Source organism: Urocampus carinirostris, chromosome 6 (genome assembly GCF_059441175.1).
Source record: "Urocampus carinirostris isolate Australia breed hairy pipefish chromosome 6, RoL_Ucar_1.0, whole genome shotgun sequence".
NCBI lineage: Eukaryota > Metazoa > Chordata > Actinopteri > Syngnathiformes > Syngnathidae > Urocampus > Urocampus carinirostris.
Genome location: NC_142354.1, coordinates 37,466,867 through 37,493,126, shown reverse-complemented (window position 1 = coordinate 37,493,126; position 26,260 = coordinate 37,466,867). Strand labels below are relative to the sequence as shown.

General features: G+C 38.5%; 1 long non-coding RNA gene across 1 annotated transcript; it reads right to left on the bottom strand.

Annotated features, from left to right (window-relative positions):
- Positions 1-1,371: 1,371 nt before the first annotated feature.
- On the bottom strand, positions 1,372-9,747 carry LOC148364740 (uncharacterized). The gene is made up of 3 exons (XR_015850641.1): positions 9,628-9,747; positions 1,606-1,745; positions 1,372-1,494 (listed from the first exon to the last, which is right to left on the bottom strand). It is a non-coding gene; the product is annotated as an uncharacterized LOC148364740 (long non-coding RNA).
- Between the last annotated feature and the right edge of the window lie 16,513 nt (positions 9,748-26,260).

Genomic DNA, 26,260 nt, shown 5'->3' with positions numbered 1-26,260 from the left:
ATGGATCTTTGTTCGGTAAAAATGAAGTAACTTAATTTCTCAATAGTTATTCCTACATTAAATAAATCAACAATTCTTACCTTAAAGGGACAGGGGTCACCCACCTTGGACCTCAGAGCTAATTTTTGTTACTGATTCATGCAAAGTGCTACCATTTTGATATAAACTGCCATTAAGATTTGGGTTTGCTTATAAATGTCCTCATTTTTTTAAGGAAGCACTGCTTTATTTTTAATGAAGATTAAATGACAAAAATCTGAAATACAGCGCAGACATTTGAAGGAGAAATGCCGAAATGCCGCCAGCATCCTCCAGTTACAGCACAGGTGTCAAACAGGCGGCCCAGGGGCCAGATCAGGCCCGCTAAGGGATTGAATCCGGCCCGCGAGACAACACTCAGAGAAGCGCAAGAAAAAAACAAGCTGCAGGTTGAAATATGTCAACTTGATGTTGCCAAAGCCAGGTGCCTCTCACAAAGACACTGTGCTTGTATTTATTTCTCTCTGTCTCTCCGTCTCTCTGTCTCTGTCTCTCTCTCTCTCTCTCTCTCTCTCTCTCTCTTCTACCCCTTCTGCCACTCTCTGTCTCTTTCACCCTCTGTGTCTCTCTTTTTCTCTTCCTTTGTTGCTCTTTGTCTTTGTCAAGGGATGGGCTGTCCTAGAGTTGACCAATCATGTTGAAGTCACACCCACAAAACACCACGCACTATATTATCTCTCTGGCTTCCGGCCGGCGATCACGCTCAGCACCAGCTCCCACGCCAACTATTTTCTTTCTGGACTGATCAATTATTATCTATACCGATGAACTGAAAAAAATAGTTAATTTAAAGCTAAAATTAAAACATGTTTAAAGTATCGCTTTCGTCATGATAAATGCTGGAGACATTATGAGGATATTATCAAACTAACTCGAGTGGGAAACCGTGAGACTTACCTGCTGGTAACCACCAAATTATATTCTGGTGTAAAGAAATATAATTTAAAGCAATTTACTGTACACATTTAAAACATGGTAAGAAAACTATTTGAGCTGAAAATGTCTGTTTTTTTAATGCAATAGCTACATACATTAGGTGTATAGAGGCCTATTTCCCACAAGCAGCACTCCAGTGTTTTGATAGTTCATCGAGTTTGCTAAGAACAGTTTAGCTGGTTAGAGAATCTATTTAACGAGGCATGTTCAATGTCGAGGGGCCATTTACTGCCACAATCACGTTTTTACTGGCCCGCAGCTTTGTTCTTAATATCAATAATATGTGGTCCTCCATTAATGTTGACCACAGTACAAAATACATTAGGACAAAAAAATAATAATTCACCATTTCACCAGGTTGTCATGAACCAGAACGGACTCTCGGATCCAATAGCGTCAGTTTCAAAAGTGCTTTTATTTGAAAGAGTTGTTGGGGCTGGCTTGGGACGTCGACGTTTGTCGGTCGTCAGCCTCTTCGAACGGAATGGCAGCTCTGTGACGAGTAGACAGAAAGTACAGCTGAGCGGTAAGTCGATAGCCGGGACGGAAGAGTAGGACGCAAAACGTGGAACGGAAATTAGGTCAAAAACAGAAGGCAGGCATGTATCAGGCAAGAGGAGTCGTAGGTACCTTGTAGTCTGTAGAAACACTCAGGGATACAAAGAGTATACCCGGACGTCCATCTCTGGACGCAGACCGCTTAAGTGGAGAACGTCAGCCAATCAGGAAGTGCGCTCCAGCGCGCCAAACGATTGCCCCAGGTGACTTCACTTAGGCAATCAGAAAACAGGTAATGGCAGTAGCCCTTTAGTCACTTTGCCTTTGGCTTTCTGTGAGAATTTTACCCCACCCCATATATGACATGGCAAATAAAAAAAGGAAAGTTGACTGTGAGTGCCGCCGCTTCCAGAAAAAGGGATAATTGGAGTCTTTTTTTTAACGAAATACGAAACAACAGCATCTGCCTAATTCACTAAGAGACTGTGGCAATTTTCAAAGAATATAATATAAAAAGGCACTGCCAGACAAAACACGCTGACTACAAAAAGCTAACTGGAAACGAACACTGTGAAAAGATGAAGCAACTGAAGGCTGTTTTAATGGCACAGCAGCGCTTTTTTACGAGACCCTGGGAGTTAAATGAAAATGCAACAAGGCGGACTATTAGGTTGTGACACTGATCACCAAGCACTGCGAACCTTTCACGGAGGGTGAATTGATGAAAGACTGTTCAAAGAATGCCAGGCTGAGTAGGCATATAAAGATGTTTTTTTTTTAAATTAGGTAGAAAAACAGAAAAACACATTTATGTTACTCATCGCCAGGTCTACCCTTTTTTCAACTTCCAATCTGTGTCCTGTTGGCCAAGGACAGGAAAACATTGAGGTCTATTTGTCTTTCACTTTAGTTTGGGCGGCATCTCGTCATGTGCTCTTATTGAGGATTGTTTGCTTATGACGTTTTATGGCTGCTTCCTACAGTATCTGTCCTCCCTTTGTACTTTGTTCCGTGTAAAAAATAACGGCAGGTTTTCTTTCCTTTCATTATTCGATGCAGGTATTAAATAACAATGACACTAACAATTGCAATTCCAATTTGCTAGGTGCGAACTAAATAAAAAGGACAGCTGATTAGTTTTAAAACTTGAAAATTATATGGGTCAAAAATGGGACCAACCCAATGCTCGGATCAATTTGATCCTTTTTTTTTTGGGTTGTATTTTCACGGAACAGAGAATATAGAATAAAATAGAATGGAATAGAATAGAATAGAATAGAATAGAATAAAAGAGAATAGAAGCGAATAGAATAGAATAGACTTTTTTTATTGATAACAATGTGGTAAACATTGTCTGCACCGAGATTAAAGATGACACTCCAGGATAATCAAGATGTACACTTAATAAAGACTGTAAATATTTTTTCTTATCTGTTTTTTTTTTCTCATGGAGTTGTAAGCGCAATTTCCTCGACCCAAACTCTTAAGTATAAAGAGACGCAATTTGGGGGGTGATGTCTTAAAAAATATATTTTATATTCGTAAAAATATCTTGTACAAACAAACTAGATAGTCACACAACTTTTTGGGGTCTTGTTTTTACCAAAAATCAAAGGACATTGTGCCAAATCAGGCCAATTATTGGGTTTGTCCATTTTTGACCGGAACCTGAGTGATTCTTGATCTAACTGTTTTTAGAGTGTACATTTTCGCTTTAAATCATTTCCTTCCGCGTAAGATAAGTGCACACTTTTTTTCACGAAAAAATCTCGAGGCACACCTTCGTTCACAAAAATGTTTAAAAAACAATTCCTGTTGCCTTAATTGATTTTTTATAATTTGTTCTTATCATTTGTGGTAGCACTGGCTCAGGGTCTATTCAATTTGTGAAAGGCTTGCACTGATTTTGGATTTTACAATATTTTTAACCTCCAATATCTTATTTTTATCTGATGGATTTGATTAACTTTAATGTGTAATCTTAAACAGCTTAATTAAACAAAATAGGTTTTTAAATACACTATACTACCTTATAAGCAGATAACTTATCATTATTATTACTGATTGAGTTGGTTTGCATTTTCTTTATAGGCCACGCCCCCCTCACCACATGCTGCCTACCATTGGCTACAGGGGACACACATTCACATATGTGCACATATGCTGACCCCCTTGTTTGAGTATTTTTATTTACATTTGGCTTGGATATGGGTATATATGGTAGGGGGAATATCTGCATGAGCAGAAATTGTCACTCAATTTCTTGCGTCTTAACTCTGAAAAGACCGAAATGTTAGTCATTGGTCCTTCTAAATGCCGGGACCTATTCGCAAAAACTGCTGTGAACATTGACAAATGTCACATCACACAGAGTGACTCAGTTAAAAATTTAGGTGTCATATTTGACCCTGATCTATCCTTTGAGATGCATGTAAAGCAAATTACTAGAACTGCCTTCTTCCATCTTCGCAACATTGCTAAAATCCGTTCAATACTGTCTCAGTCTGATGCGGAAACAATAATTCATGCATTTGTTACCTCCCGTCTCGATTACTGCAATGCACTACTCTCCGGTCTCCCGAAGTCCAGAATCAAGTCTCTTCAGCTAGTACAAAATGCCGCAGCGAGGCTTTTAACTAGGACAAAAAAGTACGATCACATAACACCGATTTTGGCTAACCTGCATTGGCTCCCAGTTAGCCAAAGATGTGACTTCAAAGTTCTCTTAGTATTGTACAAAATCATACATGGACTTGCTCCCTCTTATCTTTCAGATCTGATCTGCCACTATGTCCCGGTCCGAAGCCTACGATCTGAGAGTGCTGGTCTTCTGATGATCCCGAGAGCAAAGAAGTCTTCTGCTGGTTCGAGAGCGTTCTCCATCCGGGCACCAGTGCTGTGGAATGCTCTTCCCCCTGAGATTCGATCTGCAACCTCAGTGGAAATGTTTAAATCTAAACTTAAAACTCACTTCTACTCCATTGCATACGAATAACCTACTCCTCTTGTCGGTTGAAAATAGTTTGTGTAATATAGTGTAACAATCTGTGAAGCCCTTTGAGACTCTTCGTGATTTAGGGCTATACAAATAAAATGACTTGAAATTCAGCATTCTCTTACTCTGTTCTCGAGACGGCACCACCACAATTGTATTTAGTTGTATTTTGTAGGTACATATAAACATGCCTAGCTCAGTAGCCTAGATGGTAGTGTGCCCGCTTTGAGACTTGGAGGTCGCTGGTTCGCGCCTCGGCCGAGTCATACCTAATTGGTAAAATGGCGGCGCCCTCTGTTGGCTGCGGCTGCATCGGCTCGCTACAACGGGTCAGGTGTATCGACATTTCGTTCCGTGTACATTGTTACAAAGAATGACAATACAAAGGAAATTATTATTATTATTATTATTATTGTTAGATCAAGCAGACCCAAGGTTTTATGTGGCAATATACATGAAGCAAACATATTCAAAAGTCAGAAGAAATTTTCTGCATTTAACCCAAAAAATGGTACAGTGTGATATGGTAATTTTACCCCACTCATAAGGTGCACCCAAAGTTAAAATGAAGCTGTACTTAAAGTGATCGGAGCAGGGGTTTCCAACCTTTTTTAAGCCAAGAGTTACTTTTTGTTACTAATTAGCACAAGGAGCACCCAGTTTTATCCGCATTTGTAAATTGAATCGACAATTTATGTTATAACTAGGTTGTTACTATGTATTACCAGATTCATTATTAGAAGTAGCGTATTAATCAACTCAGTCAACTACAAAAAACAAACAAGTTTTGCCAAAAAACAACAATGACCGGGCAGTAGTGAGCTGTTTTCGTAACAGGTCCGCGGGCACCTCAGCAGTGCTGACCCTGGTGCCAGCGGGCACCACAATGGAAACCCTGATTTGGACTATCAACATATTGTAGGTTTGGTCTCTTTTCCAAGATAACACTTTGAAGCGTTCTCCTCTACAGTCATATTCGGTTTAGGTAATTCTGGCAGATACACAAACACAAAACTGATTATATGTATGCCTATCTCTTTCTTTCCAAAACTGTAAAATCATTGTGGCAGGGTAGTGGGAGTGTAAAACACAACAGGATCACAACCAAAAGGCTTTCCCAAGCTCCACTTCAAATTTTTACAACAATACTACTAAAAATAAACATTTTACACAAGTGTTCCTAAGGAGAGGTCTTGGAAAACAAATGGGTGCCATTTGCGTGACCCTTTGGAAGGAATGGTCACAAGGGTAAAAAGGCTGCTTTTCTGGAATTCTTCAACATACAAAAAACAGTGGAACTGTTTAAATCTAGGCTCTAATAGAAGGCAAGACTCGGGGCTACGCCACCAAGTTATGATTCAAAGAATAATAAATGATTAACGCAGCAACTCTCCATATTATAACAGTTGAGTTACAAAATTGTATTTATAATGCATTACATTACTCACTGAGAAAAGTCATTTCCTCCATAAATCATTAGTCCTAATACCACACCACGTAAGAGTTGAGCAATAGTGTTATAGCCGGAATATCATTTTGCCTATTACTTGTGCTATAGTGGGAGCTAGCTAGCATAAACAAACCGCATTTGTATGGGAAATTGTTAAAAAAGGCTAAATGTTAACTCATTCACTGCCAACCCAATCAATGTACTTGTATATTTTCAATTATTTAGGCTTTTGTGTGATTCAAACAATTGATGAAATCTGATGTTGTATTTCTATTGAAATATGTGACTAATAAAATGAATTCTGACGCACAGCCACCTCCTTTCATAACGTTGAATTTCCAACCACAGAAAAGATGTGTTTGAACAAAAGGTAAACGAGACAGAATTCCAACGTCTGGGTTGAGGCCACAACAGGCCACAAGCTTTGTTTTGAAAAAAGGGAATACGAAAGAACAAATATTTGCGCCTTGAAGATTTGGAAGTGCTTGTAAACTTAGGGATGTTTGTACATAACATCGAGCAGATGTTATTTTCAAATATTTATGTGCCCTAAATAAGCATTTCTCAGATCCTCTTTAATGATTACTTGTACTGCTGTATTGTCTAATAGTGTAAAGTCTTTACCCTGCAGGCCATTTAACACAATGTTTATTTTATCTGTTTTTTACACTATTTAATTGGGAATAAGACCACCAACCTTTAATGAGGGGTAGACTTCTACTTTAGAGCTGTTTTACTGCCGTTTAACCCCATTTAACCCCACCCAAACAGAATGTAAGCTTGGTGGCAGATAGGGGGATGTTGAGAATTTTGTAGCAACCAGAAGACCGTACAATGGTTGAGTCTAGCCACTTAAATTTCACTTATTTAATCGAAATGATATAATATTCTACTGAGCATTATACAATGTTATTATGTCATTATATCACATTTCTTGTATTTCAAGAATTGATTTATTTCCTGGTTTCTTCTCCAGGGCTATCACCACCCTAAACAAGAACACAACAATGAACAAATATAAATCTTGCCTATTCATAGAGAAAATTGGTATTCGTATTGTTTCGTGACTTATTTTGGAATTATGCTACCGCTAAATGTAATTACACTATTGTTCTGGCACACTTAGAACTAAGGCCAGTCTCCAAGCACAACCTTTTTGAATATGTTTGCCTATTACCCTGACATTCTTTTCATCTTTTTTTTTCTCGTTGAGTTCGGATACAAGTGGCTGAAATGAGTTTCCTCCGCTGTGTGTCTGGGTTCTCCCTTAGAGATAAGGTGAGAAGCTCAGTCATCCGGGAGGAACTCTGTGCAGAGCCACTGCTCCTCCGCATTGAGAGGAGCCAGTTAAGGTGGCTCGGGCATCTGATAAGGATGCCTCCTGGACGCCTCCCCCACCAGCAGGAGACCCAGGGAGTGACCCAGGACACGCTGGAGAGACTATGTCTCTAGCCTGGCCTGGTAACGCCTCGGGATCCCGTCAGATGAGCTGGAGGAGGTGGCTGGGGATAGGGACGTCTGGACTTCCCTTTTAAGGCTGCTGCCCTGCGACCCAACTCTGGATAAGCGGAAGACAATGGATGGATGGATGGAGTTCTTGATTACGTGTTTATTCTGGTGTGCATTGTCTAGTTTCGTTGTAAAGAATGATCCATTTGTTTTAATCAAAGACAATAAAGAGTTCATGACAAATAATGCTTATGTCATGATTGCCGATTTAGCGCAGCTGCGGTGGCTTAATTGGCGCCAACAGCCCGGACAGCTGATTGGCCGTCACTCTGTTTTTAAATCCCCGGCTTCCTCTTGGAAGCCGTCAGATCGTTATGCGAACTGTTGCCTTCAGCTCAGTAAGCCTTTTCGTCCGACTCTGTTTTTTGCCCTGCCTTTTTCTGCCTGATCTTTGTTGCCAACCTGTTTCCGGACCTGACTACGCCCTGTTCTGCCTCCTGTTCTGCCTGTTACCTGACCTGTTTTGCCCCGTGACCTGCCTACCTCCTGCTACCGACCTAGCTTACAAACTCGACACCGCCTTTGATCTCCAGTCCCGGCCAACAACTTGCTATTTCTCCGATCCGCCTCGCCAGACACGGAAGTGCCACTTCCACACCGCCCGCTCCTTTTGTCCGTCAGCCATCGAATAGTGGAAGCAAGCCTTACTGTCCCTCTTATTCAATAAAAACTGAGAAAATAAGCGCTATTGGGTCCTGTGTCCGTTTCTGGTCTGTGACAGCTTAGACCGCAGGTGACAAACCCGAGGCCGAAGGCCCAGATGTGGCCTCCCAGTATCATTTTATGTGGCAAATGCAAATCAATAATACCAACATTCATAAGGTTTGCTAATATGTGCACCAACATTTTGAATCGTTACAGTGTAGTAAATAATCTCAGCATTTTCTCATTGCATAACTCCTTATTGAAGCAACTGTTGGAGTTATAATTTTCTATCTTCATAATCTGCAGAAAAACAATTTTTTTACCTCATCGGCAGACCTTCTTTGTCATGCTAAGATTTATTTTCTTAACTCGCTAAATTTAACCATGTTTTTCTCAATAATGTCCCACCTAACTGATCCACTGCCAGCCCAGTAAAAATCTTTCACATCAAAAGCCATCATAGGGATTTTAGAGTATGCGGTAAAGGCAGAAGATTTACGATGAGATGAACTGAAGAGCACTATGCACATATGCATACACACATGTGCACAACACACGCAACACAAAATGTTTTTTGTGACACTCAAAACCCTCTAGAAAAAAAAAGAAATGAAAATAGAAATAAAGATGTCAGCGGCAACAAATGTGTGGACAAAGTTCACTTTTCTTTTTTTCAACGTATGGACAGAACTATGAGCTTTTTGCAATGTTTAGGACCACATTTCCCATCCGGAGATCCAAATTCACTTGGAACGATGCTGTAAAAGAAGTTATTTGTTGTTAGGATAAATGATTTTTTTTTTAAAGTTTTTAGTGCCAATAAAAATTGTACAGACTGTCTTGTGCAGTTAAAAATGCCTTATTAAAGTAGCTGTGAGGTGATTTTTCATCAGCAAATTTATAGCAATATCAATTGATGTTTGAAAAGTGGTTACGGGTTCTTTTAAAGCACGGGTGTCAAACTCGGGGGCCACACGATAGAACAGAAATTCTGTCGGGGGCCGGACTAGTAGATTAAAGAGAAAGAAAAAGAGAGATAAAGAATTAATAGAAAGAGGGAGGGAAAAGCTGCTATCAATAAACAGCAGCTCGCACACCCCAACGAAGCTTTTATCGTCGCCGGCGACTTTAATCAGGCATGCTTAAGAACTGTACTTCCCAAATTCATTCTATACGTGGACTGAGCAATTAGGGAAAAAAACACTGGACCGTGTGTACAGTAAGATCAAACATCTAGTTGGATCCGGCCATCTCTGTCTGTCCCTCACCCCCTCTTACACCCGCCTCAGGAGGAAAAAAAAGCCTATACAACAAGGACAGTACAAACATCTTCTTTGTACCTTTATCTTCTTTGTTTTCTCTGTCCTCACTGTAAAATGTGGGACTGGAGTGCCACGTCCAATTTCGTTGTCACAATATATTCAACCCATGTTGTAACAATGACAATAAAGGTATATTCTATTCTATTCTATTCTATTCTATTCTGTTCTATTCTATTCTATTCTATTCTATTCTATTCTACACACACACTCATGTATATGAAGAAGTGACTTACACCAAAATGAGATCTTCCCCAGCACGCATGCAAATACAGTTCAGTTGAAACCCTTCATGGAATTCTATCATCTTAAAGGCGTATTTGTTTTTCCAGGGAGCCAAAAAAGGAAAGTCTGACTAACATCTGAGTTGTCATGCTTGATTTGAGGAACTCCCTGTGACTCATAAGAGCTCCAAGGCGAGGTTCAGCAAGCTGGTTTTGTGTTGATATGGTAACAACATAAGGCCAAAACCTCCTATCAGGGTTTCTGGATGTAAACTTTGAGAACAAGAGAGGAGGGGATTCCTCTAATTTAGGGGTGGCCAACTGTTTGGAGTCGCATTGGGTAAGAAAAAAAGGCCAAGGGGGCGGGCCTGGAGACCGATTCAAGTTTTTAATTTATGAAGAAAGATACCCGGAGACATCTACCGTATTTTCACGACAATAAGGCACACATAAAAGTCTCTGATTTTCTTAAAATTGTGCCTTATCATGTGGTGCGCCTTGTGTGTGATGTATATGTTATAGTTCTTTATATTTATTTTAAATAGGTTTTAAAAACACTCAGAATTGAAGCAAAATCATATATCAAGTCCTTGTCTTCAATGCTTAATTTGATATTTTTGTATTACTGTAGTAGTATTATCATAGTATTTCTGTTGCAATATTTTTGTATTATACTATTACTGTCGTAGCAGTTTGTAGTGTTACTTTTTTCCAGAATGAAAGCAAAGTAAGGTCCTTGTTTTTAACCACTAAATTCAATATTTAGTTTTGTAGTGTATTTTTTGAATATTTTCGTTTGTATTTCTGTAGTATTTTGGTAGCATTATTGTATTTTTAATTTCGTACTATTTCTACAGTACTGTGTTTGTTGTATTTTTCTAGTACCGTATTTCCATAATGTAGTTGTAGTATATCTGGAGCATTTTTGTAGTTTTAAAGTGGTTGTATTTTTGTAGTTTTTCTCTCGTAATTATACTGTAGTAGTATTATTGTGTTATAATATTATTGTATTGGTATGTCTGTAGCATTTCTCTCGTATTTGAGTAAAATTACTGTATTTACGTTTTTGTTGTACTTCTATTGTAATATTTCTGTAGTATTTTTGTATTGTAGTACTACTGTAGAAGTATTCTGAAGTATTTTCCAAAGGTTTTTTTTCTGTAATACTTATTTTTTTGTAGTATTTAGATATTCCTATTTTTGTAGTTTTTATTTAGTTTTATTTGTAATAGTACGCTGGTTATATTTTTGTAGTATTTCTATTGAAATAATTCTGTAGTAGTATTTTTGTATTGTAGTATTATTGTTTCAAGTATTTTCCAAAGGTGTATTTTTATAATATCTCTGTATTATTTTTGTATTTAATTTTAATAATATTTACAAATTAATATTTTTTGTAGGATGGATTTGGTATTTTTGTAATATTGCTGTAGTTTCTTGTGTGTAGTATTTCTGTTCTAATACTTCTGTAGTAGTATTTGTATATCATAGTATGTCTATAGTAGTGTTTTTGTAGTATTTCTACAGGATTTATTTTCTTTTCAGAATGAAAGCAAAATAATATGTTAAGTCCCTATCTTTAAACACTAAATTTAATATTTAATTTCGTAGTAATTTTAAGTATTTTTGTAATATTTCCCTAGGAGCAATTATATTGTAAACACAGAAAGGGACAATAAGGACAAAGTTGGCACCAAAAAACATGTTTTTATTAGTAGTACTTGATTTGGTATTATATACATTATATCTCGACCATTTTGGGGGAGCAAGCCAGATGAAAAAAACCTAACTGGCTGTATGTGGCCCGCAGGCCAAAGTTTGCCCACCGCTGCTCTTACTATTCTACTTCTTGCATATTTTCAGCTGTACGTACTATAGTTCTAACTCTGTAAAGTGAGGCAAAGGCAAGATTAAAGTTAGCAAGAGGGTCAATTACTTGCGAAGCAGAGACGATAGCTGCATTCAGGCCAAGTTTTTGATTAGTAGGAGTGAAATTTTGAGGGCAAAGAACATGATTTACCGGATAGTGAAAACAGAGTTACAACTTAAGACATAAATTATAACTGTATCATGTGTAATTCTTCCCTACTTTTGTCTTATTTGAGACAGTTATTGTTTAAAAACATGACTCTCCAGAGATATATCAGCAATGAATCAAGCCCAAGAGTGATGAATATCCGGAAACTTCAACATGAAAAATGCAGGGGGGGGGTCAAAAAAAACAACTATAGTATCATGAAGGAAATACTTGAATGTTTTTTCCTGGTTTGAAATGTCTCTACTGAACTCTAAGTGATATATTTGAAATGAATTACTACACTGAAAACAATAACAACTAGAGTATATAGCGAACCTTTAAACAGACGTTGTGTATTATATAGCGCCTCCTAGTGGTAGGAAAAATCTATCTATCTATTTAGAATGCCAACATTAGTATTCAATATATTTGCACATTATTATTTTTTTTCCCCCGTCATTATTAGTTTTTATTGCATGTTCATCCTAGACTGCCACTATTGATCTCGCTGTAAACAATGCTGACTAATACCACGTTGTTATTAACCACGATAAAGACAATTCTAATTTGTAATAAATTGGAAGTACTGTAATATAAGTTTATAATTATCTTGCTTTAGATAAATAGTTATATGTTGAATTTAAGCAAGTGTTCTTGTTACTGTGATTTCTCGCAGATCGACGGATACAAATGTACTTTTTATAATTGAGTGTTTAATACGTCGCCACCAGAGGTCACTATTTCGTAGCATGTACCTTCGATAAAAAAAAAATAACACACTTACTCAAATATCAGGACAACTTTTAAAGTACCTCTTAAGGTAGGTTTGAGGTGACTTTGTGCATTTTCCATTGTTTTCTAGCATTAAAAAATGCTTAAACAAATCCCGTTTTACATTCAAAACCACCCTCACCGATGCAGCCTTGGATGTTACAAGGCTGCCACCTGCTGGTAGTAAACGGAATTACGTCAACAACATACTTTTATTATTTTTAATACTGTATCGCATTATTAAAAACAACGTTGGCATAAGACAGTCAAACAACATTATAAAGTCAACATTTTAAAGGAAAATAAAAGTGGTGCACAAATACACAGAAAAAACATAAATTTGTGAAATAAAGACAGAACGCAGAAGTATAAGGACATGATAATCATTATGACATGTTTAACTCAACACAAGGGACAGATTCTTAAGCATATTATATACCTTTACCTGTTAAGTGGGAATGTTTATAATACTCAAAGATTTATCAAAAACTTTTACATTTGTTGTAAACATTTAAAAAAAATGTTGGTTTTTTTTATATTTTTGGCCGAAACCTTTTTTACTATATATGAAATGATAATTATTGTTGTTTTATTGTTCTTGTTTTGTAAGATAAGTCCTAATGAAATAGTATCTGCGGATGAGGTCCTAACAAAAGTAAAGATTACTGTAGTGATCAAGAGCTGAATATATTGCCAGAGCTTTTGTTATCTTCCATTTAAAAACGTAATTTTAACAATTATTTTAATGGATGAATACCATTAATAATTTTAAAGTGTGTTTCTTTAACTTTAAGGGCTATGGGTTTTTTTAAATAAACGAATCTCAAACTATTTATCACAGTGTTAGAACATGTATTCGGAATTCCATTTTTGTTTTGTTTCTCAGGAAATGTGATCTTTATTAATGATTGTTTTATAAAGTTATCATCACATTTGGTGTGCAGAATTGACATTCAATGTAAAAGAGGTGGAGGTATGTATTTTTTTGTTTTGCTATATTTCTGAATTTCAGCTGTTATAGAGACAAATTACTTTGGAATGGCATTCAAAAAATTTTGAAAATACAATTTGGATTGATGGAAGTGACATTTGCATTTAGAGTTTTCATAAAATGATATTCCACCCTTATCGTCCATCAGGTCTCATGATAACCGCTCATTCCACTTGAAACAAACTTAAAGAAACAAAAAGCACAACTAAAAATGACTTGCTCCTTTTCAAAACATAGCCATTACATCAACAAAAGACGCTGAGCTTCCCTCCACAATGTAACCGATTTCAAATGGTGCTAGACATGACGGCAACTCTGAACACCAGAAGAAAACGGTCATCCTTGGTGAGGCTACACAACCCTGAACCTTCGCCGTAGATGCTCCCTGATGCAATTTCCCGCTCAAGAACACCGATTTCAAATGGTGCTAGATGGGATTTTAGACTCTAAAACACCATCTGAAACCGGTTCCCTGGGGAGGAGAGGAAGCCTTTGCTTACTGTGCTTGAGGTCCTCCATCTGCAAGACAAACAAAATGAGGGTTTTCCTGCACAGAAATCATAGTTTGGAACATTTGTGTCATGATTACTGATGTGACTCAGGTGTGCCCGCTTATTTGGCCCCAACCGCCGCGGATTCTGATTGGCTCCCTGTCACTATTTGAACCCTGTCTTGTCGATCCCCTGTCAGTCTGTCTGCGAATCTCTGTGTATACTAGGCTAACCTTTTTGACCCCGACTCTCGCCTGTCCCGTTTTTGCTCCTGTTTGTCTCCAGCTATGACCTGTTTGGATCCTGACCACGTCTGCTCTCCCGTCCCGGATTACGACCCCTTACGTCTACTCTCCCGTTCTGGCTTATGACTCGTTTCCGACCCCGATCACGTCATGCTCTTCCAGTCCCGGCTACCGACCAGTTTTTCGCCCCTGACACCGCCATCACCCGCTACGGAAGATCCACTTCCGTGTTCGGATCACAATCCGAGTACGAGAGCGACTTGCTTCCCGCGCCCAGCGAACATCTGATCGTGGGCGCAGCCCGTCGTCTCTCTTTCAACAAAACTTGTGGTAAATGTCACGCGAGTGGGTCCTGCTTCCGTTCTGGTCTTGACAATTTGGACTTGATTTATGCAATTACTGTAAGCATGGTTTCATATTGAGCTGCATTGCTAGATTCATCGGACCTGATCAAAATCAAACAGTCCACTGTCTCATTGTGCAATTAACGGAAAAAAGCAATTACTTTTGTGCATAGAGCACATATCCTGATAAATGCGATGACTGTTCTTGTCTGTATTTTATGATAACTGTAACAATTATTCAAGTAACCATTAGTTCACATGAAAATAATGTTTACAGAAGATTGTTTTTATTATAAAAACTATTAGGGATGTTCATTGTATTAGATATAGGGTTGATGATTTATTTTTTTGGTACTTTCGTGTGTTTTGATTGCACTGGAAAAGTCCGGCAAGAGAATTTAGGGGAACAAAAATCAATACAATCATTAAAACAAACACTTTCAGGTTAAAAAAAAGGCACATGGCTTATTTTAAATATTTTTTTTACAAAAAAATTTTAAGAAAATAATTTAAGGAGATATTTTAGCACAAGAATAAAAATACAATCATCACAGTTTTCTACCTTCCCTATATCCGATCTATTACTCACAAGATTTCATAAGTTTATTCTGGTTTTAATATTAAACACCTGCAAAGAATATTGAACAGGATGTCAGTTCGTTATTTTGACTATTGTACCTCACTGTGACCAGCTCAGTAGCCTAGATGGTAAGGCGCCCGCTTTGAGACTGGGAGGTCGGTGGTTCGCGCCCCGGCCGAGTCATTCCTAAGACTTAAAAAGTGGTCGGCGGCGCCCTCTGTTGGCTGCGGCTGCATCGGCTCGCTACAACGGGTCAGGTGCAATCGACATTTCGTTCTGTGTACATTGTTACACAGAATGACAATACAAGGAAATTATTATTATTATTATTTTGTTTTGACTATTATGCACTGTTTGTTAATTTAATCAAAAAAATGGTTTTTTGAACAGGTTTGAACTTCTTATCTGAGGTTTGGGTCTTCTCCTAACAAGTAAAAAATCAATTGTGTCGGAACCAAAACAGGAGGAGGATGCAGATGCGTAACGTTTACTCACAAGTTTATTGAGAAATAGAGGAAAATAAACGCCAGCGATCCGGTGCTCGCTGGACGAGGCAAGCCGCTCACAGGATCGTAGCGGGATCGGAATGCGGAAGTGGATCTCCCGGAGCGGAAGATCGTAGCGTGGTCAAACGGGCAAAACTTGTCGGTAGCCGGAGCGGGGAATCAGAGTGTGGTCGGTGGTCAAAAACGGGTCGTTAGCCGGAGTGGGAGATCGGAGCGTGGTTTGTGGTCAAAAACGGGTTGTAGCCGGAGTGGGAGATCAGAGCGTGGTCAAAAGGACAAAATGGGTCGATAGCCGGAGACAAACGGGGAATAGGGAACAGATGAGTGGTATACGGATGAAAAAACGGGAGCCAAAGTGCTTGTCTTGCGTATGAAGAGGTTTGCTGACGGACTGACCAAGGGTGAGTGAGAGCATTGAGTTGAAATAGGAGGGAAGCCAATCAGGCAACGAGCCGCAGCTGGCGCCAAACGGGCGGGGCCAATTGAGGGCAATGTCTTCTCTCACTATTTTGATTGTATAATAAACTATCAACTCTATAGTTAGTTACTTATTTTACTATTAAAACAAGTTAAGAAGATAAAGTATAATAAGATTCAAAATATTGAACATGTAGAAATAATCTGCAAAGGAAAAAAAAAATTATGCGATTCGAAGTTAAAAATGGAATGTCGTCCTGCTCTCTCTGCTCCTGAGAGTTGATGCTAACGCTATGGTACATTTCACCAGTTACCAACTATTCCTAAATGGAAAACTTCCACTCCAATTATAACAATTAGGATTACAATGTGAATTACACTTTAACTTTGTGACTATTCTTAATGTGATCTAATCTTAGGCCAGAATATAGGCTAAAAAAACTTAACATACAACATTCAAAGTGTCAACAGTGACAAGCATGCCACAAATACTGAGGTTCCTTATTGTTTTCCAATATGTTGAGGATCTGTTGTTAGTCCCGTGTTTTTCCTAAAGTGGGTCAGAGGCGGAAGTTATACGAAACTGGAACAAGAGAGCACAACTGCAGCAAAATGACATGCAGCCAACTCCGGACAGAAATAGAAAACTGCACTGGTCCAAATCGGTGTCCTTTTCACAGGTCTGCACTTTGTAACGGGGCCTGATTTAAAGTTCTGTTTTATTTAAAACCCAGTACGAGATTCCTTCTGCTGTGCGATCGCCCCGCTGACGATGACAAAGGAGCTAATCCCCCAAACCTCAGGGTGGTTTTCTGGGACAATTTGACACTTCAATCTAAGGCTAATCCTTGCTCCCGAAAGTTTTAGCTCCTAAAACAACTGTTGTCACGCTGTTTTTGTGTCACTGTCAATTTACGGTGGTTCTTTAATTCCGCAAGGCCACTTCTGCACTTTCCATTCAGAATGGACAGACTAAATCATAAAATTAATTCAAAATGAATCAATATCGTCACTAAAAACGAGTCACCGTTGTTTCGGTGGAGACGCTTTGCACACCTCATGCTCGGGTATGTGTATGCATGTGCGCGCATATAAACAGAGTAGGTGGTTAATCCGCTTACAGATTAGAGGTCCTAATTTATCAGGCGTGAGAGAGGCAAACTCATCGGGCTAATGTGTTTCCACATTCAAAAGATTCGCGCGAACCAGTTCAGAGGATGACGCATGCCGTCCAGTGGTCCCGATTTAAAGGGTGGAATTTTCCAAGAAACTGGGAAAAAACAGACATACTTTCTTAGCATGTCACTGCCAGTTTTTTGATTTTGAAAAGGTTTTGGTAGTATCATTTAAGTGTGCCATTTTTAAATCAAAATTGTTTCTTAGGGCAATGTTGTGCCTTAAAAAGAATAATCAACATTGTCAATACAAAAATGAGCAGTCTTTGATTTTTACTTGTATTATCTTTATCTAATTTTATATAACAAAAGACTATTTTGTACTTTGCTATAAACCACAGGTGTCAAACAGGCGGCCCGCGGGCCAAATCAGGCCCGCTAAGGGATTGAATCTGGCCCGCGAGACAACACTCAGAGAAGCGCAAGAGAAAAACAAGCGGCAGGTTGAAATATGTCAACTCGATGTTGCCAAAGCCAGGTGCCTCGAACAAAGACACCGTACTTGTATTTCTCTCTCTCTCTCTCTCTCTCTTTCTCTCTGTCTCTCTCTCTCTCTCTTCCACCACTTTTCTCCTACTCTTTGTTTCTGTCTCTTTCACTCTCTGTGTCTCTCTTTTTCTCTTCCTTTGTTGCTCTTTGTTTCTTTCTCTCTCTGTGTCTTTTTAACTTCTTTTGTTCTAACTTCCTTTTTTTCTTTTCTCTTTTTTTTCCCTCTGTCTTTCTATTTCTCTTTGGATTTCTTTCTTCCTCTCCCTTTCTTTTACCCCTCTTTCTTGACTTTTTATCTCTTTTGTTTCTCACGCTCTCTCCCTCTCTCTCTTTTTCTTTCTTTGTCCCGCCCTCTCTCCTTTTCCCTCCCTCTTTCTCTTATTTCTTTATCTCTCTTTTTCTTTCTCTTTAATCTACTAGTCCGCCCCCGGACAGAATGTTTGTTCTATAGTGTGGCCCCCGAGTTAAAATGAGTCTGCTATAAACTTTCACAGTAAACTATGGAAGATTGGCAGTGTTTGTTGGCACAGTGTTATTCAAAAAATGGCATCATCTCAAAGGGAGAAAAACCCTTAATATTGTTTGTATTTCATTCATTGGTTAACTCCATTTGAACAAAATTTGCCAGTTTATTGTTAAAAAAATGAATTCACTTGTGTTCTAATTAAAAACAAACAACTTCACGGTGTTGTAATTTTTTGAGCATACATTGTTTGTAGGCAAAGTGACAGTCTTTTATTTCAGTGTTTTTAAATGGGAAAAATATGTGTTCCTTGTCATATTTAACTGTGGGTTTTAGACAATTATTGATTAAACTGTTATCTAAACTGTATCTTAAAGGGACAGCATGTATTAATTAGCATTTCTTAGTATCATTAAAATCCAACTTTGATTTAAATAATGAACTTAAATACATGAACTATAGTATAAACGTGTATTTTTTTACGTACTCGTAAGTCGATAAATTTTCATTTGTTTTACATAACATGTGGCTCACCTACGGGGGGCTTACCTAATTGTTCCCCATCTTGCTGCTACAGGTACCTGACAAAAAACAGAAATCTTGCAAAAGGCTGGGTAAAAAAAAGAAGAAAATGGTGGCGGTTTGGTCACTATGACTATTTTGTATTCTTCCTTGTGCTTTTTAGCACTCATTACACTTAAACTTTAAAGGCAATTTAATACTTGTGTCAAATTGCCATATTCTAAAGTCACTCAAAGTAGGTGAAATATTTAATTGCTTAAACATGGATGTAATGTTAAGACTGAATCAAAGAATGAGTGGGCACTGTTTGCTAGAACCGTTTGAGCTCAAGAGAGCTGTGTGCTTTGTAATAATATTCCTTTTTGAACAATGTAATTAACTGGGTTATGAAACTGAAATGATCAAAAATAGAAATGGTTTGTTGTGGCAAATCATTTTTTTTTTTTTTTAAATCCTAACCTTAGAAGTGTTCCTTTTGTTTAGTATGTCCTCTACTGGCCAGGCAAGGGTACTGCATTTAGAAGTGAGCAGTCCTTACAAAGGTTACAGGCAAGATTTCACATTCAAATTAGGAATGTGGACACAATAAGTACAACAAGCTGCATGGACCGAGGCCTCTTTTTTAAACAAGGCTTTTCAGAGCATGATGTTGATTATCAAATTGGCATTTGAAAATGGATGATTTAGCAATTTTTTAGCTTTGAATGTCTTGTGTATGTCCCTCATAGATATGGACAGCCAAGATACTGAGACAGTTTTGGCAAAATTACTGTTTTAACCTATTTTGGCAAGCCTGCTGGCTGTTAATGATACCTCCGAAGGAAAACTCTGCCTCACTTTGCTATTAATAAATCAGAATCATCGAGTAGGGCCAGGAATTAATTTCAGCATCTATCGCTTCCAGATTTTACAATCTGGGGTTGCTTGCTAAACCTTACTTGAAGGTTGCGTTTGTTTCAAGTGTTTTTTCACCCCTTCCTTAAAAGAGAGTTGCAAAATAACTATTGAGGTCACGCTTCTTTATCCGCTAAAGTGGGTCACTTGTTGCACTGTTCAGTTTCGGGAAATAAATTTGGACTGTGGATGACACCGCATTCACGCTCTTATGTATTTAATTATTCAAAATAAACAAATATCATCTTGATTTTTTGGGGACGGCCAGAAATCTGATTCCCTCGCTGCTTTATAGGGGCATTTATCTTTTATACACTTCCCAAAACACAACAAAAACAAAACTATCCACTCCTGGGTCTCTCGTTTTTAAGCATAGGGCGATTGGAGGAAGCCCTTTAATCTCCACACTCTGGAACGGGTCAGCTGCAGGTGAGCAAGAACACCTTCCTAGACTGTGATCAGCTGCGAGGGTCAACGGGTTTATCGGCATGGCCTATTGTGTCACAAAGGCAGATTCATTGAAACAGTCACTGCAATTAATTATCAGGGCAAATGTCGCCATTAGTCATGTATTACTCCTTATCCTATGTGGTCACTTGAATGGCCTTTGTTTATACATGTTATCACTCACATATAAGCTTAAAGGAGGGGTCGCCAACCCTTTTGAACCGAGAGGTACATTTTTTTTATTGATTAGCACAAAATGCTACCAGTTTAAATTGCATTTCTAAAATAGCAACTTATTAGTATGTTGTTACAATGCTATTATTGTGTTATTACAGGTTTTAATAATTAAGAGTAGGGATAAAGTAAGCACAATTGACAACCAAATTTTTTTTTTGAAGACACTGATTGTGTCAATGATCTCGTATTACAGATAAAATAAAAAATAAATAAAACAATAAAACATTTCTTAGAAAGTCCCAATGACCTATCACCTGGGAGCTATTTTCAAAACTTGTCCAATGTGTTGTTTCTGGGGAGCTACCTGCGGGCACCATGTTTGAGACCCGTACTTTAAAAGGAAAGTGTCTCTGATTTGGACACAAGATGTCGCTGTATTGAATAGTGCAACCGAAAACGAGTGCTAAAAAGCACAACTACAGAGATGCAAAGTGATCTCATTTTTCGCCTAGTTTTTTTGGCTAACAATAGCAGCAAGATGACGGACAATGTTGTCAGCTCCCCCCAAGTGAGCCTCATGTTATGTAAAATAAATGCACATTTTTCAATCAAATTGTTTTTAAAAATAAATGCAAGTTTATATGAAATGATCTGCATTTATATAGCGCTTTACAATGTGCTCCACATTTCCCAATAGCGGCCTTGCAGCCATGAAAGCCTGCTAATTGGGGGTATTAAGGGTTCAGTGTCTTACCCAAGGACACTTCGAAATGTAACACGGATGAGCCGGGATTCGAACTAGGATCCCTTGATCCCAAGACGAGCGCTCTACCTCCTGAGCTACTGCCGCCCCAATTTTGCTTATTATTTCAATCAATAAGATATGTTTTATGTTCTTATTACAACTAAGAGGGGCATAATGATAAAGTTTCCCTTTGAAGCACGTATGTCAAAGTACCGAGGGGCCACATGTGGCCCCCGATTAGGTTTTATTTGGGCCCCTGAGATGATCTTATTAGAACCGGCCCACAGACTGCAGCAAGCCATCAGAGCACAGATCTTTAACACGCACAACTATTGAATTTCCAATAATACAAAAGGGAGAAAGTACATGAGTTCTATGTCCATCTGCCCTTAAATATGATAGGCTAGATATTTCTGGTAGTGCATTTACAGACCATCATTTAAAAAAGTATTTTTCTAAAGAGTTTAGATTGCATAGAATTTTTGGGGCGGTTAAATTAGCAAATTTATATTAAGCCTATGTTTGTTATTTAAGAAAATATTGCTTTATTCATGTGATCATATCGGAATATATTTGTTTAGTTTTCTGGATGTTCAATTAAACTCAGTAGGTTTTATGTTGCATTAAAAAAACAACCCTCAGGTTGTAACAAAACTTTTTATTCGACCCACAGCTTTAAAGTAAACCAGCCGTTTGAGTTTTCTGCTAACCAAATCAGAAGCACCTACTGCAGAAAGCAAGGAATGAAATGTGAACTCCAAACAAAGGTAGTATAAATAATTTTGCTGGCATTTTTTTCACGATAAATTTTGTTCTGGTATTATAAAAACTGTGCCACTTTGTTAGAGAATGTTCTGGTCCCTCCTTAAATCAAACTTCACGGTTTGAGACTAATCTGGACTCTCCTGAACATTACAGCATACTTACAAGCACTACTGTGTTATGTGTGAGACTATTGATTTTCTCTTTTTTTTAAGTTTGAACAACAACAAAATCTTGACTCAAGACTGGCATTTTAGTCCATGGTTGCTTTATCTTGGAGCGGGAAAAAGTCTGTACGTGAATAAACCTCTCCAATGATCGTATGAGATTTCGGTTTTGGTAAACGTTTGCCAATTCCGATTTCAAACATTAAATATTGTTTTTTTTTTTTAAATATGCTGAAGACAGTTTATGTTTCATGCGTAAAAATAGAGTGCACGCTAACATCTATCGCTTTTGATGTCAAAAGGTCTGCATCCATGTTAAAGTTGGCTAATCAAATCATTACAAATCAAAAAGTATTTACATGGCACTTTTCAGACACTTAGATGCAACTGAAGGTGTTGCCTGATCATCACTTAAATGAGCCTCATCCATGTATTCATTAATCTTGGTCACACTTACTCACGAAGCAATTTAAAATATTTTTGTTGAAGGTTTAACATGTTAACTGTTCCTAATCGACCATGGACTGAGACAATATTAGTTTTTTTAATCATGAAAACAGAATGCCTCAATAAAGGATTTTCCTTGCCTAAATGTGCTCTATGTTGGAGGAATTAGTAGATGCCTGAGCCTAAACCAGGTACAATAAGACAACCTCATTAAAGTTACTCCAATAGCGTCTCCGTTTTCCTAAAAAACTGTCATTTTGTTACGTATTGTTCTAGTACTGTCTATAAAACAACTCATAGGATAGCGTGCCAGGGATTTCCAAAGCATAATGATTCACCGATCCCTCAAAAACATCAACTGACTCATACATTCTGAATGGAAGCATCTGCACTTGTTCCGTCCCCGTCTGTTTATTTATCCTATGCGATCGAATGCCAGCATCCTTCTAGAAGGAAAAGAGGCGAAAGATACTCTGCAGCGCCCCGCTCAGCTGGAATACCGCAACGACTTTCATCATATCAAGTGCGCACTAAAAAGGAGCCAGATTATTGTTGACCTCCCAGCAGTTTGTGACGCAGCAAAATTGTTGTTGTCACCTGAAACTCGACCAGAGTTGCGTCACCACTAACGCCTACCCGTTTTAGACATCAAACATCGAAACATAATATAAAATAAATGTGAGTTTGTGCTTTAATCGACTTCTTAAAAGTGGAAAATTAGCCTGTCGAGCCTTTTAAGATGTTTTAGGTGTGCCATTGGGAACTGCGTAACGCGGACGGTACTGCGCGATTACGCACTGTCCATCTCTTGCGCAGCATCCTATTCGGGGCTTTGCCTTCACTCGTTTTGTTGACATTGCTGCCTCATCTTTTCGAAAGCCTTCGAGTTAAGTTATGACGTCCAAAAGTTAAGGCGATATCGCTTCTTTTCCGTCGCCTTGACGGAAATTCCCACCGGATCTCACCGAGGCTCGTCTTCTGACGCAGTTGCATTTACCTGTTGTTAAGTCGAAGGCGAAACCTTGTTGTTTTGATGGCGAATGCGCCCGCTTTCGTATAACAACAACGGGAGGGATTTTCTTTTGGATTTCGAATGACATTTCGAACACTTAACAGCGGCAACGTAGGGTTTTATTCGAAACACTTCGCGTAAGCATAAGGAACTACTTTTAGTGGTATTCTCGACGCGACATTACGCAGCGCGATGGCACTCTCGCTTTGGAATAACATAAACAACTTACATTTTTATTCAGGTGTTTTGTTTTCTTCAGGGCCGCTGGGGGGCTGTTAGTCCCCCTGGCTGTCACCGAGGGCTCGGCCTGCTTTGGTTGTCCCTCTTCGCCAGCTCCGTCGGCCGCGGGAGCGCACATTTATCTGCGGCCGTTTCCCACAGTAACGATTTTCCATAGCGCAAGCAGAAACGGGCCCGCCCACAGACACTCCTCCGGACGCCAATTGGTCGAGAGCTCCGAGAAACACGCCGTCATCGCCGGAATCACATGTGGCTGACGCATGTTTACAAACATCACCCACATCACGTGGTCGCAGACTCCAGTTTTTACCGTAAAGCGAATTTATTTGTCGTGGTCACATCCACTTGAGGGTTTTATGTAACTATTAAAAATACAGCAGATGACGTGGAATGTCAATGACGACATTTATGACGGATGTTTAAAGCTTCTGAGGTTACTTCAGGGTACACTGCATACTATAATGACATTTACTGAAAATGTACTGCTCGGTTTTCACTGAAATTCCCAGGTAAACATTGTGTTTGCTGTTAAAAACGTCATATTGGAATATAATATTGTGAATGTGCTTAATTGCTGTTGAGATTGTCATGATTGTTTTCTGTTATTAGTGTCAATAAATTAGTTCAAACCAAAAAAAAAAAAACCCAGGTAAACATTCACAACACTATCAGCTTTTTTTCAACACCAATCACAAAATTTAAAAACATGATTATTTTTGTTTATATAATCTCCCTGAATACACGCTTTCCCCCCACTCCAAAGCAAGTATATAATGTACATTGAATCAAAGTTGTCATTAAAAATTAACCTTGCATTAAATCATTTTTAATGTACGTTGAATAAAAAACACAAAATTCAATTCGGTGGTACCTCAGATGGATCAAAGGATTCAACAAAGCAGGAGTCACAATGGACCCCAGTCATGTCACCAAAGCATATATCCATCCATCCATTAACTGCACCACTTATCCTCAGTAGGATCGCAGGGCTGTTGGAGCACATCCCTGCTATCCTCGACCAGTGGGCAGAGGATACCCTGTACTGGTTGCCAACCAGTCACAGGGCACACAGAGACATACAACTCACTCAGTCATTCAACTCTAGTGACAATTTGGACCAGCCAATTAACCTGACATGCATGTTTCTGGAGTGTGGGGGGAAACCAGAGTACCCGGAGGAAATCAGTGCAGACATGGAGAGAACATGCAAACTCCATGCGGTTGCTGGACTTGAACTCAGAACCTCTGCACCATGGGGCTACACGCTAACCACCCATCCGCCGTGGTCTCCAAATCACAAATACCATGAAAAAAACATAACAAAATAATTCATTCTTTATGTTCTGACGGAAATGGTTAGCGGATACTATAATTATATATATTGTGTTGACCCTACTGAGGATAAGCGGTGCAGCTAATGAGATGAGAGATGATATATATATATATATATATATTTGCACCTTTCACACTTCTTAAGTCATATCCATCCATGCATTATGTGCACTGCTTATCCTCAGCAGGGTCGTGGGGGTGCTGGAGCCCATCCCAGCTGTCCATGGGCAGGGGACACCCTGAACTGGTTGCCAGCCAGTCGCAGGGCACACAGAGACAGGCAACTCACTCGCTCATTCACACCTAGGGACAATTTGGACCGGCCAATTCACCTGCCATGCATTTTTTGGAATGTGGAAGGAAAACGAAGTGCCCGGAGGAAACCCACGCAAGCACGGGTAGAGAGAGGGAGAGAATCCTACGCAGTTTGGTCGGGAATGTAATAATATATTTTCTCCACTACGTGGCAGCACAATCCATAAAAAAACCGTGGGTTGAAAGTAAATTCTGTACAAAAGTAAATTCTGTTAGATACTTTGTTTTAAGAGGAGATTTTAAAACAAATGTTTGCGCGTTTGTGTGTGCGCATATGCAGTGAAAAATTGTATATGATGTATTATATTAAGCCTTAATGCTTCGTCTCCCATCAAAGTGTTTTGAAAGTCATGAACATCGCGACACTGGGATTAATACACACCTGCAATAAAAATAACACAAGTACGCAACAAATAATTAAAAACACTTCATATATTGAAAATCTACACATTTTCACTCTTTACATTACGCCAAAAGTAATTTACAATTGCCTGTTTTAATTAAATAGGTTTGCATAAATCCTGCCACCATCGTTTGTACACACATTATAAATAAATATGCAGTAACATTCAATGAATTGATAAAACCAAAATAAGGCTGTGATAACAAGATTTCTGATCAACCAGAACTTGTTTTTGTCGTCTTTAAACCAAAGTTAATCTACCTGAGTTTTTTTCTCTAATTTCATGAATACCTGTATATTATCTTCGAGATTGCACAGTGCAATCGGAGAAAAATAAATCACACTAGATATAGTTTGAATGATTAACGTTATAGTTTTCTTTAGGTTTAAATCACCCATGGTTCAGGTTTGCATACCGGCAAATTTGTCCTTAAAGGCCCAGTGTGTAATATTTCACCACCAGATGGCACTGTTGTCTATTGTGAACGAATACCAGTAGGAATTGAGCACAATAGAGCAACAAGATGTGAGAAAAACTTGGCGGCGACCTCTATTTAGGATCCACTTTGTAAACGAAATGCAATCTAAATTTGAATGATGATAAAACAACGTCTCAAGTTTGTGCTATCAAGTAATCAGAAATACTATTGTGATTACTGAGTCACTCATCATATTTTAAAGGTCTTTTAAATG